This window comes from Gossypium hirsutum, chromosome A07, assembly GCF_007990345.1.
Source record: "Gossypium hirsutum isolate 1008001.06 chromosome A07, Gossypium_hirsutum_v2.1, whole genome shotgun sequence".
Taxonomy (NCBI): Eukaryota; Viridiplantae; Streptophyta; class Magnoliopsida; order Malvales; family Malvaceae; genus Gossypium; species Gossypium hirsutum.
This window is the reverse complement of record NC_053430.1, coordinates 10,471,035-10,482,116: the sequence shown is the minus strand read 5'-3', so window position 1 is coordinate 10,482,116 and position 11,082 is coordinate 10,471,035. Positions and strand designations below refer to the sequence as shown.

Genomic DNA, 11,082 nt, shown 5'->3' with positions numbered 1-11,082 from the left:
CCTTACATAACTCTGTAATATGTTTTGCTTATGAAATTTTGTGTTTGTTGAACATAGAAATATGTGAAATCGGTTTAGTAATAAGTTAAATATTTTACTAAATTCAGTTAGGGTTAATATATGATCAATTTATCCATGGAATTCTCGTAACATCTTTTAGTAGTTTGAATAATTCTAGGCTAGGAAAGATGATCGTTCTGACACAAGCATGCCATTGTGATAAACTCTTAAGATTCGCATAAATTTTCTATGATAATTTTAATTGCATACTTAAGTATTTATTAGTGTGATTAATTTAGTTAATCTCATCTCACTCTTAAAAATATTATTTTCTGCCACCAATTTGCTAGTCTTTATTCATGAATTTTTGCCTAAATAGTCCCTATGGAGACAATACTTGATACTTTTCACTTTGTTACTTGATACGACTGTGTACACTTGCATATTTCCGTTGTTCCAGGTTTTTGGTGCTATTGTCGAGGACTATTGTAACAACCCGTTTTTCCAGTGGTGTCAGAAATAATGGTTTTGTGACCACAAATTTGACATGTGAGTTTGTAAATATTTTTATTTAATATTTACGAGTCAATTATAATATTATATTGGATTTTGGTTTAATAATTTTTGCAAATTGAATGAATAGCTAAGTTCAAGTGGTTGTCCCTAAAGTTAAGTGGTTTTTAAAAATGAGGTCCCTAAAGTTAAGTGGAGTTACTATATAGGTGTATTTAATTTTGGTTCCAAAATTTTGATGTTTGATAGGTTAATTAAGGAAAAATGACTAAATCATAAATGATATAAAAGTTAATCGCCATTGATTTTTATTATTTAAATGGCTTAAATGGTTAACGTCGAAGGATTAACAAGGTAATTAGACTCTAGTACTAAAGTTATATGGTTTAAACATCTGATTTTAATTATAAAAACATGTTAAATTTGTAATAAAAAATATTAAATAATTAATAAGTAATTTAAAAGAACGAAAATGGATGGAAAGAGAATGGTTCATTCTCATCTTCCTCCACCGTTTGAGTGCCATTCTTAATGAGAGGAAAAAGCTTCAAAATTTTGGAAGAAATCAGTCCTTGTATGGTATGAATTTTAAAGCCACTTTTTTTTTATTATAAATTTTATGTTTTGAGATCATTGTAACTTAATCTAGTTAATCCTGAGACTAATTAATAAAACTGTTGAATGTTTGAATTATGAGATTGATGGATTTGTGATGTTTTTGAAGTTTGATGATGGATTATTAAGCTTAATAGTTAAGTAGGACTATTTTGTAAAGTGATTTTGATTAGTTTTAAGTTTAAGGACTAAATTGATAAAATAATAAACTTGGCATGAAATTCTTGTAATATTTTAATAATTATGGGTTGTAATGACATAAGGGAAAATTCGACTAGCATGAAATCGGTGAAATTGTGATAAATTTGAAACTTTCGGATTTGTGGACTAAATTGAATAAAAGGTAAAAGTTTAGGGTAAAAGTATAAAATGTTGATCAAAGGGTAAATTATGCCAAGTTTATATTTAAAAGTATTTGAATTGGATAATTGAATTAAATTATTAAATATAGATCAAGAAAATGATTAGTCGATAGACAAATGCAAAAAAGAAAAAATTACTGATTAGTCCCTAGAGTCATGTTTACTGTAGAATCAGTTTAGATAAATTCGTATAGCATATAAATTGAGTTAATTGATGTTTGCGTAATATAATATAATTTTTCTATGCTTGTGATTGAATTAATGGTGCTATGAATTTAAAGCTTTGAATGGTTCAAATTGAAATGAAATTATAATTGAGGGTCATGATTGAAAATGGAGAAAATATATAGTTGAATTCATGTAACAAATAAATGCTTAATCATTTATATGATATGATTGTGAATCACGCCTTATATGAACCTCGTGAATGCTTAGGATTCAAATGACATGTCATTAAGGTTATTTACCGTTTCGGGTGCTGGTCTTGGATGCCCTACCGATGGCTGAGGTCCTGCATTTGTTGCGGATTCTCCACAACTCGTGTGAGCAGCATCTTGTAGTTTAACATTCCAACCCATAACTTGTATGAGCATATACAGTTACAGTCAGAGCTTGTGTGAGCATTATTCCCATGTAACCAATGCTATTTCATTTTGGTTTATCAGGTGGAAAAATGAATATTTCAAATTGTTATATGAATTGATTATATTTAAACATATATACAAAATGGTTATATGAATTGATTATATGGAAATAGATATATGGAATGGTTATGTGAATTGATTGTATGGAAATAAATATATGAAATGTTTATATGATTTGGCTATATTGTAACGCCCCAATTTTCGGGAATCATGTGAATGTTGGCATAGGTTTAACTATGTTAGTGGGCCTCTAGAAAGCCCAAGCTTAAGATAGAATCTGTCAATTTTAGTTAAGTTTTGTTCCATAACAAAAAGGGGGTGAAATCATGAAATAGAACCTATGTGAAAATGTTTGAAAATGCTATAGGCTAAATTGAAGTGGCCAAATAAATAGGAGTGCAAAATAGGAGGATTTGCATGACAAACCTCCCATTTTACATGAAGTGGCCAGGCATCATGTTGTTGTAGACAAAATGTACACTTGATATCCATAATTTATGGTACAAATTGATACAAATTGATAATAGGTTAGGTAAATGTTCCATGATAATAGGTTAGGTAAATGTTCCATGATAATGGGTTAGGTAAATGTTTCATCATAATGGGTTAGGTAAATGTTTCATGATAAGAATTTCATGTCTTTTGTATTAAAGAATTAAATGGATGAAATATGAAGTTTTATTAAAAGAAAAAGGGGTGAAAAGAACAAAGTTTTGTCCATCTTTGTTCATCATAGCTGAAAGTTAGAGAAGAGAAAGGAGAGGAGAAAGCTCTTGAGTATTCGGTCATTAGGAGGAGGAAAATTCAAGGTAAGTTCTTGGTACCTTGCTTCTATTTTGAGGTTCATGAGTTCTTCTTGATTCTACCTTAACTCTTGAAGTATATTTTGATTTTTAGTTGTGTTGTGAGTCATGAATTAAAATGAAGGAAATGGTTGTTATTTCATGTTCTTTTGATGAAAAATAGAAGATAGGTGAAGTTGAGCCAAACAAATGAGCATGCATGTGCCTTAGATGCTAAAGGGAAAAATCGACTAACATGTTGTGCTTTAAAATGATGAAATGGAGATTATACTTAAGTAAAATCATAGATATGTGATGATTGATTGGTGATATACATGTTTAAATAACATGCATGCAAGGTATGTGTGAAAGAGTGATTTGGTAATAAATCTGCTTGGGACAGCAGCAGTAACGTGACTTTGGAAAATCACCATAAATTGTGGGAGATGAATTAGAAGCTGAATAAATTATGTAATTAAAGCTTATTAAGTCTAGTTTCTAATGAAATAAACAAGAACATATTTTGAATTCTGTACAATGAGAAATTTGATTCGTAATGAAGAGTGGTCAGATTAGTCAAACAGTGAAACATGGGAAACTTTAAGAAAAATCTGGTATTGATTGGCCATACCAAAAATTCTGAAAATTTTATGGATAAAAGATATATGAGTGTATTTTTAGGGAAAATTAACGGCACTTGATTTGGAGTTTCGTAGCTCCAGTTATAAATAATTTAGTGACTGTTGCTCAGGAAGACAGCTTGCAGTGAAATTATGATTATGTGGTAAACATTGACAAAAATTTGTTAATGAGTTGCTTATTGATTTCTTATAAGCTTACTATGATCTGTAGGTGTGGTTGGCCGAATATTGTAAGGGGTTAATACGTAGTTTGTATTTGAATAGTTAGATTAACGTGTTAGTAATCCAATTGTAGGCGGTTCGTGTGTGGATCTCGTCAGCATATCGTCGCAAACAGGTGTGTAACTGACATCCTCTCATAGACTAGATTGGCAAAAGCCGAAAAGCCGAAATGCCGAAAAGTCGGTATTTTGGGAATTTGCGAGTGTGCGAATGCTCGTAAAATAGTTGGGTTTGTATATTTGGTAATCTAAAGTAATAAACTGCAGTACGCGCGATTTCGTACATTTTGATAATTTGGGCTTAATGGGCCAAAGATCGGGTTCATGGGCCAACGGGCCCAATTCAGTAAGTATGTGCGGTAAGTGTTCTGATAGTACGTAAAAAGTTAGGATATGCATGAAAACCCTAAAAGTAGCTAAATTACTATAATACCCCTATGTATGGAAAATTACTGTTGTACCCCTAGGTGCAAAATTACCGTTATACCCCTAGGGTTAATTTTGACTGAAAAGCATGACGATCTGATTCTGTATGATGTATGCCATGATTATATATCTGTTGCATGGGGACATGGGTTATATTATGGAGGAAGCGTTCTGGTGGCTATGCCACAAATATCTGATCTGGTGGCTCTGCCACATATATCTGTTCTGGTGGCTCTGCCACGATTATCTGTATCTGGTGACTCTGTCACATTATCTGTTCTGGCAGCCATGCTGCAAATTCTGTGGTGTGTAGCGGTTGGATGGGTCGAGTTGTCTCCCCACACGGTTTAAGGTTGGTACGGGGGTGTATACGGTTGGATATGGTTGGGTTTCTGCATAAACATGTAATATCTGTTCTGTTCTGTTATGGGCCTATGGGCTTTATTTTGGTACGGGGCCATGACATTAAAGTGTGGCAATGGCGGTATGCATGTCTAGGATTGGATCCGAAGGGAGCTTGGTACTTAAGCAGTCCGATGGACTCACCACCTCTTTTCCGGTTTCCTACCTGGTGCACAGCTTCCATTCACTTTAACCTATAATGAAATTATCTTTTAAAACACTAAGTAAGTTTTTCTGGATCAACAATATAAAATGTTTTGAACACTTCGATGTGGCATGTCGGATCCGGTCATAACGTCTGGGCCAGGTTTGGGGTGCTACATATATAGAAATAGTTATATGAAGTGTTTATATGAAATGTTTATATGGATATAAATATGTAAAAAGTGACATTTGAAATGAAAACTTAAAATGAAAATGTGAAATGTTAAATGTTAAATGTTAAATGAATAGATGATGGATGAATGGTATATCAAATGTGTTTACTTGTATATGCTTTATGACATGAAGAAGTTACACGCCATCATATATGTGAATTTACTAACCTGGTGAAACTTGTGATATGTATAGGCAATTAAATGAATTCATAACCTTGGTTATGATTTTTACTGTGAAAGGTTAAGTTAAGTCCTTTACCATAAGTTAAAGTTTGCGTTCAATATGAACTTACTACATTTTAAGCAAGTTTATCTTGTTTTGGATTTTCTTCCTTGTAGATCGTCGAATATAAGTTGTCGATTGGATTATTTTTGGAGATCACACTATCCGATAACTTAATTGGTAACTAATTGTTCACTTTGGTTTAGTTATAAGTTGCATGTAAATAAGGCTTTGGTATATGCATGTTGGTGATCATTTGGTCATGTTTTGTGCCATTTGAATTATGAAATATGTGTATTTATGTAAATCCTTAATGATATTTTGGTTGGTTTGGTAATTTATGGCATATGTTTTCTTAAACACAATGCATTGTTGGTTTGGTACATACATGATAGGTTAATTGGTGAAATTCAATTGGTGACAAATTGGCATTAGAAGGTTTGTATAAATAGTTGGTTATAACATATGTTAGACGGACATTATTGGATGACTGAATAAGGTTAATATGTTGATTATGACTTGTATTGGATGCTTTTTGTTTATACTGAAATGTGGTGCCAATGAGGGCATATTGGTTAGGCACATAGGTTGAATGTGAATTGCTATATTTTGACATGTTTTAATATGTTTTGAATAGGTAAAAATGTTTGGAAATGGTTTGGTATGGAACCTAAGGAATGGTAGTTGAAATGGCTTGGTTTTGAAGTTATTTTAGATGCATACGATCAAGCACGATTTGATTTTTTGTGCAGCACGACTGGGTGACACAATCATGTGACCCTAAGTTACACGGACTCAGGTTGTTACATGGTTTGGCCACACAACCATGTCTTTAAGCCATATGGTCTAGGCTTTGTCATAAGGCTTGGCGGCACGACTGTGTAACATTTGTTTTCGATTTTTGCTATATTTTTCTATTTTGTTTCAGATTAGTCCACATTTGTTTCTAAACTGATTTTAGGGTTCCGAATGCTTGATTTAAGTCTCATTTTAGTATTTACTATGAATAATGAATGATTATTAATTTTTGATGATTAAATAAATATTTTGAATTGTGATAATGTATTATCAAACTGTTAATTGTTGTAATATCCTGTAACTTTACTCCGGCAAAAAAGACGATTTAGGGGTGTTACGACTATTATTTTAGTCAATTATTTGTGAAACTTATTATTTTTCAATTTGGTTCAATTTTCTTTTATTTTTACTTTAATAGTTTTTGTTATTATTCAAGTGATACTAAATAGTTTACAACATGTTCAAGGAGGAGCATTTGCTTATAATGCTCTCAATTCGATCACTGTTGCTGATGATAGAAACTGTGCTATTTGACAATATGTCGTTCCTCTTTTCAATGAACTTGGCTTTGTTAAGTGCAAAATTGATGCGACTTTGGATATGTTTGCTTGATCTGTTGGTTTTGCCGCAGTTGTACAAGATAATTATGGTGACTTTTTGAAAGTGTTCTTAGGCTACCGTTTTAGACTGTTTGGACGATGTATTGCAAAAATTGTTTCAGCCCGATAAGCTTTGCCATGGCTTAAGGTCAAAGACTTTGATAAGGTTGTAGTAGAGATGGATTTGTTAGAGGTTTTTACTGCTTTACAGTATTTGATTCTAGATTTTTCAGCACTCGAAATTTTAGTTGATGATTGCCGAACTCAGTTGGAACAATTTTAGAATGTGCCCTTCCATTGGGTACGTCGAAGTGCTAATAAGGTGGCTCATCGTCTTGCTTCGGTGGCCTTGACTGAAGCTTACTAGCATTTTTATAATGATATTTCAACTTGCTTAACTATTATTCTTGGCAGAATTGCAAAAAAAGCCTTCAACCTTTGGGGGCTTTTGGATATATGCCACTAACCTTTTTTTTCTGAAATTGGCCTCTAACGTAACGGATTTTTCAGACATCAACCCAATTGAAACAGTAACCATCAGTTGTCGTTAGTCAACAGCCGGTCAAAAAAGTTAGTCTACGTGGCATTCATGTTGACTGATGAAGTGGCAAAAAATTTAAAAAAATTTAAAAATCATAAAAAAAACCCTAAATCCCCAAACCCCCAAATTTGAAGCTATCTTTCCAATTTTTAAAATCCCCAAATCGTGAGATTCCCTAAATCCCTAACCTCCGAAATCTTCATTGAATCCCTAACAATCTTGAAATACCTAAATCGTTAGCATTTCGAAATCTTCTTAAAATCCCTAAAATTTTTACGAATCAAATCTTTGAATCCCTAAAACTATTAGGAACGAAAAAGCTTCAACAATTGTGAGAGTTTCCGCAACCCAAAATCGAAAGGCAGGTGCTTTCTTATTTGGCTTGTTGGGAAAATAAATTCCATTTTTCGTTTGATTTGTCGGTTATTTGTGATTTACTATTGCAATTTTAGTGCGATAATGTAGGGTTTGTTTTGTCAATTTTTTATGCGATAGTGGTCCCGGTGTTGTTGATAAAACTGTTCTAAAAATTGTAGATGGTTAGTTGTGATTTATTATTGCAATTTCAGTGCCAAAACTATTAGGAACGAAATCATGAAATCCTTTAGAACCAAATCGTGAAATCCTTAATCTTTCCGAAAATTTTTATTTTTCTTCCTTGTCGCCTGAAATCATGGATTTACATAGTTCGAATAGTCAGCCTAGAGGTTGGGTAACACATGGTTCGAAGAAAAAATCGTCATATGCAAATGTTGTTACTTCATCACGGAAGGAGTATGCTTATGATTGACTAGCAGTAAAATGTTACTGCAATAAGTTAGCTCCAAGAGACACTTTATGGAGCGATTTAAATTCGGGGAGGAGGTTTTATGGTTGTTCAAATTTTCGGGTAAGTGAATAATTTTTATTTGCAAATTGAGCTTGAGCTCAATTTTGATGATTTCATAAATCTCAGTATTTGTTTTGTTTTTATTTTGGATTATTTCAATTTGGCTGAATTGGGATTTGTTTGTAGGACGGTGGTTATGATTTCTTCAAGTGGTAGATGGGAAAATGTGTGACTGTGCGACTGAGTTACTGCGTCAATTGCGTGATAGTGAACGAAATCTTTTGAAGGATAATTTAGCACTCAGAAAGAATGTTATAGATTTGGTTGCATTTGATGGTAACCATAATGGTGGTAGTAGAGCTGTTAGTAGAGCTGTTGACATTGAGGTTGAACGAGATAGATCAATTTGTGGTGTTCAAGGAGAAGTAGCATTAAAGAAGAAAATGTTGACCATGAAGCTAAAAATTAAAGTTATCAAGAAAAAGAAGTCAATGTATAAGATATTATTTTCTTGCTCTATGTTATGTATTATATGCATCACCATAGGTTTCTTTTTTGGCAGTACTGGTAAGAGGCATATGCAGCTAGCAGTTGCAAATGTTGATTGAAAAATATTGGTTGTTTTTTTTATATATAATTTAACATTATGCTTGGAAGTAATAACCAATATTTGTTGTTTATGCCTAATTTAATTAAGCTTAATAAATAATGCAGTGACAATAAACATAAAACTAAAAGGATAAATTTGATCATTTAAGCATATGATTTGGATAACTGTACTTTACAACTTCGATAAATGTACTTTACAAAAGCATATGATTAGTCTATACACCATTCACCCTATACACCATCAACGCTATACCAGCCAAAAACCAAAATATGAGTGAGCTATGCATAAACCAAAAAGAAAACCAACATTTTGGTTTTCAAGGCAACAAAATAACATTCAACAATGGTGTATTCCAAAACCAGAATATTGTAGGCTCAAAATGTAACTACCATCTTCTGTTTCAAAACCAGAACGTTGTAAGCAAAATACCTTACACAGTACTTTTTGGATCACGAGCTGTCACGAGATGGTCCTGCGAAATAGAAAATAGATACAAATACAAATAGATAAATGAATTATGGCACAAGTTCAGAAGCAAGTTATCATAATGAATCACAAAAAAAACAACAGAAGTCATTCAAAACAAAAAAACGATGATTTATTCATGTTTCCTGCAACTGATTCTTGTGTTCCCAGGTGGTCGAGAGGAGCCTTTCGCTTGTTATTTCACGACTTGGGTGTTTGAAGAAGTTTGTCCACTACCATCTTGGCATGAAGCTGTCATCATGCTCCTTGTGGTTCTACCAGACTACAAGAGTATTTTATATTAATATTAACAATGTATAAAATAACTCATATCAATAGTAAAAAGAAGAAACTTACTGTAAAAAATAGAAGATTTCCCTTAGATTTATCTAAGGTAGTTAACCTTTTAGTGGAAGATTTCCCCTTTTGTTTAGTTGGTTGTGCATCTTGTTGTAAAAAATTGACCATAATCATTGGTTAGACAAAATAAAATAAAAAATTTAAAATAAAAAATTTACTTAATATTTATAACTAAAAAACAACACTGTACCTGTTCCGAATTTGTGCAAGACCGCTTGTTATGGCCATGTTGGCCACATTGAGTACATGTCATGAGTAAACCTTTCCTACTCAAGTGACCAAGCTTTAATTTTTTGGGTTCATCTTTGGCCATCCGCCTATTTTTTTGGGCCTCCCAGGCATCTTTCTTTTAATAGAAAGTAGCACTGGCTGAATATCAGTTTTTTCTCAATCATGTGGCCCATTTATGGGATGCATTAGAGAAGAGTAAGCTTTCTTGTAGGTATCTATGTGATAATATTCATGCAGATATTCTTCTGGTTGAAGCCCTAAGTGATACATGGCAACACATGCATGGGAACATGGCATCAAACTTAGCTTTCACCAATAGACCATAATTTTGCTTCCATCCATTACATAACTTCTTTTTTTGTATTATCCTATTCATCATCTTGATCCTAATATCCTCAAGCATTCTGATAATGCTTTTGAACCTGGCTTTGACAATGCTTGGATTGAATGCTTCACACAAATTATTTTCACTATATCTGATTTACAAGTAGTCCCCAAAAATGCCCTAGTCCACATCTTTGGAGACTTTTTCATCAAATTATCGTAAGCATAATTATCTTTCTTCTCCAGTGCTGAACATAGATCCTCCCACTCCCTTTCAGTCGTGCACTTCACAATCTGCCAGAAATCACACTCATAAGATTTCCCTAACTTCCTCCCTAACCAATTTGCAAACACGTGCCTCGCACAATTCCTATGCTCCACCCTTGATAGTATGTCAGAAATTGCAATCTCAAGGCCTTAATTCAAATTAGTGAACGTGATAGATTGTTAGAAAATTTTAGTTAAATACAAATAATAAATTAAAAAAACAATACCAAGCTTAAAATTGCATATTTACTTACCTTTTATTGGTCACTGATAATTGTGTACCCATACCCATCTTCCAAGCCCAAATCAGTTGATAGAAGACTGAGAAACCAGCCCCATGAATCAATGCACTCCACTTCAATCACAGCCCATGGAATAGGGAACATTTGGTTGTTTGCGTCTCTTCCAACAGCTGTGAGAAATTCACTCTTAAATAGGCCTTTTAGGAAGCAACCATCTAGCCCAATGAGTGGCCTACACCCCGCTTTCCAGCCTCTCTTTAGTGCATCAAAGCACACATAATACCTCTTAAAATGTGGAAGGGAGTTTGCTGTCACCCTATGAACAGCCATTTTTATTGTGCTTCCTGGCATCTTTGACCTTAGCTCATGAGCATAGTCCCATAGCAAGCCAAATTCCTCCTTATGATTCCCAGCCATTTTCTCATTCACTATTTTATTCGCTCTATAACAACAGTCAATGGTCACATTTACATGCATCTCAGAAGCACATCTTCTTTGAATTTCCCTCAGCTTTATCTTAGGATGATCCTTGATAGTTGCTTCAAAATATTGGGCAATCATATCAGCAGTCACCATTTTGTTCTTAAAACTAACCGAACAATGGTGCTTA

At 33.3% G+C, this 11,082-nt stretch overlaps 1 long non-coding RNA gene across 1 annotated transcript; it reads left to right on the top strand.

Annotated features, from left to right (window-relative positions):
- The first annotated feature begins 4,851 nt into the window (after positions 1–4,851).
- LOC121232108 (uncharacterized) lies at positions 4,852–6,194 on the top strand. The gene is made up of 2 exons (XR_005930329.1): positions 4,852–5,386; positions 5,844–6,194. It is a non-coding gene; the product is annotated as an uncharacterized lncRNA (long non-coding RNA).
- The last annotated feature ends 4,888 nt before the right edge of the window (positions 6,195–11,082 follow it).